The sequence below is a fragment of the Rhinopithecus bieti genome, unplaced genomic scaffold (assembly GCF_001698545.2).
Source record: "Rhinopithecus bieti isolate Rb0 unplaced genomic scaffold, ASM169854v2 scaffold_11964, whole genome shotgun sequence".
NCBI lineage: Eukaryota > Metazoa > Chordata > Mammalia > Primates > Cercopithecidae > Rhinopithecus > Rhinopithecus bieti.
In genome coordinates this window covers 8,184,037-8,187,954 of record NW_016807677.1, presented here as the reverse complement: position 1 = coordinate 8,187,954, position 3,918 = coordinate 8,184,037, and the positions used below count along the sequence as shown (strand labels likewise).

The window sequence follows — 3,918 nt, the reverse complement described above, 5'->3', positions numbered from 1 at the left end:
AAACAGCCAAAGCTAGATTTTTTGTATCTTGGAATGGTCCACAGTATCAAAAACAGTGTCGTTCATTTATTGAGTAGGTGATCAATATGCTTATTGAATGGATGATTATGTAATTGAATGATTGAGTCACAGGATTTTGTATAAAAGCCACAAGGATATTTGTATTATTTATTACTGTTTTTTAAGACCTTCCCCATACATTATATTTCTTAATTCTGTAAGGTAGTGATTATCATTGTCACCTTACATATCAGTTAACCAAGGATCAGAGAGGTTGAGAAACTTGTTTAACCTCAGAAAGCAAGTAAATGGCATATCTGATATTTAAACCTAGGTCCTTTGACTCCACAAAAAAGGTCCAGTACTCTTCCCTTTCCTCATTCTACTTTTTTTTTTTTTAAAAGAGACATTTATTCTATTCAGCATCATGATCGAATTATTACATTTAGCAATCAACAACATGGGTGCAAAAAAAAAAAAAAATTAAAACCCTTTGTTGGAATTCTTTAACTTTTCACAGAACAGAAACTAAAATAACCCGTTATATAGTTAGTCACAAATACAGTCCTTGAGGTTTTTTGACATGAGTATTTGTCTAATTTGTCTAAAACATGTCTTCTTCATAGCAGCTAAGTCCTGCCACCACTGTGCTTGACTGAGTTCACAAATCTGTTGTAACCTATAGCTTCCCTGTCACTTCTCTGGCTCTCCTCTCCTGCTAAGCTTTGTTTCCTAATTAAAATCTTCTGCCACTGCCATAGCTACTATTGCTACTGGAACCCCCATAGCCACCTTGGTTTCATGGTTTGGCAAAGTATTGGCCTCCACCATCATAGGGGCAAGAGCTTCTGCCTCCAAAGTTACCTCCCTTCATAGGCCCAAAATTTGAAGACCGATAGTTGTAATTGCCAAAATCATTGTAACTGCTACCACCTCCAAAATTCCTTCCATCATTACCAAATCCATTATAGCCATCTGCACTGCCACCATATCCACCACCACCAAGGCTGCCACCAAAGCCACCACAACCACGGAAGTTTCCTCCATGACCAAAGTTGTCATTCCCACCAAAAACACCTCCATGACCATTACCGAAGTTTCCAGAACGACTTCGACTTATTTGGCTGGACAGAGCACTAGCCATTTCTTGCTTTGACAGGGCTCTCCTAACTTCATAGTTGTGGCTATTCACAATACGGTATTTCTGAATTGGCAATCTTATATGTGGAGTCATGGTTGTCAAAGGTTACAAAGGCAAAACCCCTTTTCTTGCCACTGCCTTGGTCAGTCATGATTTCTTTCTCTTTTTTTATTATTTATTATTATTATTATACTTTAAGTTCTAGGGTACATGTGCACAATGTACAGGTTTGTTACATATGTATACATGTGCCTGGTTGGTGTGCTGCCCCCATTAACTCATCATTTACATTAGATATATCTCCTAATGCTATCCCTCCCCCATCCACCCTCCCCACACATAGGCCCCCGATGATGTGATGTTCCCCTTCATGTGTCAAGTGATCTTCATCGGTTAATTCCACCTTATGAGTGAGAAATGCAGGTGTTTGGTTTTCTGTTCTTGCAATAGTTTGCTGGAGAAATTGATGGTTTCCAGCTGCATTCATGTCCCTACAAAGGACATGAACTTCCTTTTTTATGACTGCATAGTATTTCCATGGTGAATATGTGCCACATTTTCTTAATCCAGTCCTGTCACTGATGGCAATTTGGGTTGATTCAAGTCTTTGGCTATGTGAATAGTGCTGAAGTAAAAACATACGTGATGCATGTGTCTTTTATAGCAGGCATGATTTATAATCTTTGGGGTATATACCCAGTAATGGGAATGGCTGAGTCAAAAAGGTATTTCTAGTTCTAGATCCTTAGAATCGCCACACTGTTTTCCACAATGTTTGGAACTAGCTTACAGTCCCACCACAGTGTAAAAGTGTTCCTACTTCTCCAATCCTCTCCAGCACCTGTTGTTTCCTGATTTTTTTAATGGATTGCCATTCTACTGTGTGGGAGGATGGTGTCTCATTATGGTTTTGATTGCATTCTCTGGAATGGCAGTGATGGAATGGAGCATTTTTTCATGTGTCTGGTTGGCTGTCTGGTAATGTCTTCTTTGAGGAAGTGTCCTGTTCATATCCTTTGACCCACTTTTGGATGGGGTTGTTTTGTTTTTATTTCTTGTAATTTGTTTGGTTCTTTGTAGGTTTCTGATAATTAGGCCCTTTGTCAGATGAGTAGATTGCCAAATTTTTCTTCCCATTCTGTAGGCTTGCCTGTTTGTTCACTCTGATGGTAGTTTCTTTGTTGTGCCAGGAAGTCTTTAGTTTAATTTAGATCCATGTTTGTCAAATTTTTGGCTTTTGTTTGCATTGCTTTGGGCAGTTTTTAGACATGAAGTCCTTGCCCATGCCTATGTCTTGAATCACTTCAATTTTTCCATACTGTTCAAAATAATATCTTAGGGGATGTTCTTCAGTGTCTTCTTTAATGCCAGCAATAAATATCTTTTTCATTGTTAAGTGGGCACCTGGTCTTTGAGAATCTTCTCTTGAGACAGCTGTCTTTGGTTCCACAACTCTTCCATCCACCTTCTGTTGCCTTGCATTCATGGCTGCATCCACCTCCTCCACAGTGGTGTATATGACAAACCCAAAGCCCCTGGAGTGATTGGTGTTTGGATCTCTCATTACCATACAGTCTGTGAGCATTCCTCATTGCTCAAAATGGCTCCTCAGGCTCTCATCTGATGTTTCAAACCTCAACCCTCCAATGAAGAGCTTCCTCGGCTGTTGTTTGGGCTCTTGAGGAGACTCTGACTTAGACATGATGGCAGGGAGAAGAGAGACTTTAATGATGTATCCTTAGCGGTGTCCACAGGCAGAAAGGAGTAAGCTGACAAATACATCTCCTCATTCTACTTTTTATAGTTATTCACTATAGGGTTTATTTAAATGAATTTAAAAACCTTTAGTAACTGGAGATTATAAAGGAGTATGAGGAAAGACTATTGAGGCTCTGAGTATTCTTAAAAGACTAATATAACAACTCATTTGTATACGTTTTAATGACTGTGATGCCATTTTAAGAACCAGTATCACTGATGTTTCATTGGATGTCTCAGATTGAGGATCTCTTCAAATGATAAGGCTCTTTATCTCTCTTCAGAAAGCAGCTGTTGGGTTTTTCATCTTGTTACCAGAATTTTTTTTCTTCAAATATCAAACCTGCATTCATAAGTTAAAGTGCTGTGATATTTAATACATCAGTTGATGTTATTAATAAGTAAGATTCTCTGTAGCTTTTCTGTTATGAATAATAGTCTTCAACATTCATCCGAATGATGGATATTTGGTATTCCTTAAGTTCAAGTTTTTGGTCCTCTTATAGCCTAGTGGCTACAAAATAATAGTATCAATCTACTTCAAAGGCAGTCTGACAGAGTGTAAAAGGGCTTCACTTGGGTTCAGAAGATGTGAGTCAAGACATGTGTCAACTGTCCTTTCTTCCATCGAAAGGAGCTGTGTGATGCCAGGCAAATCCTTAATGTATGTGGGTCTTCTTTTCTCCATCTGTGAAATGAAGGAATTGAAAAGTCTGATCTTTAAACTCCTTCCAGCTCTAATGTTCTAGGATGTATTTGGTCTTTTGCTGAGCAAGAAAGCCCTATGCTTCCAAATGGTTATAGGAGCATTAATTTTAGACAATTAAAGACATCTGTCCCACTGGCAAGTCGTGTGAGATTAAATAAATCACTTAAGCTCTTCTTTGGTTTACTCATCTGAAAGCTAGGGATAATAATAACTACTATACAAGATTTCAAAAAGACATTATAAGAAAGGCCTTTGTAAACTTCAGTGTACTGTACACATCTTCTTGACTGCCTGCTGCTCAAATGTAAAA

At 38.4% G+C, this 3,918-nt stretch overlaps 1 pseudogene; it reads right to left on the bottom strand.

The window, feature by feature from the left end:
- Window positions 1-640: 640 nt before the first annotated feature.
- LOC108536361 (heterogeneous nuclear ribonucleoprotein A1-like) lies at window positions 641-2,843 on the bottom strand (annotated as a pseudogene).
- Between the last annotated feature and the right edge of the window lie 1,075 nt (window positions 2,844-3,918).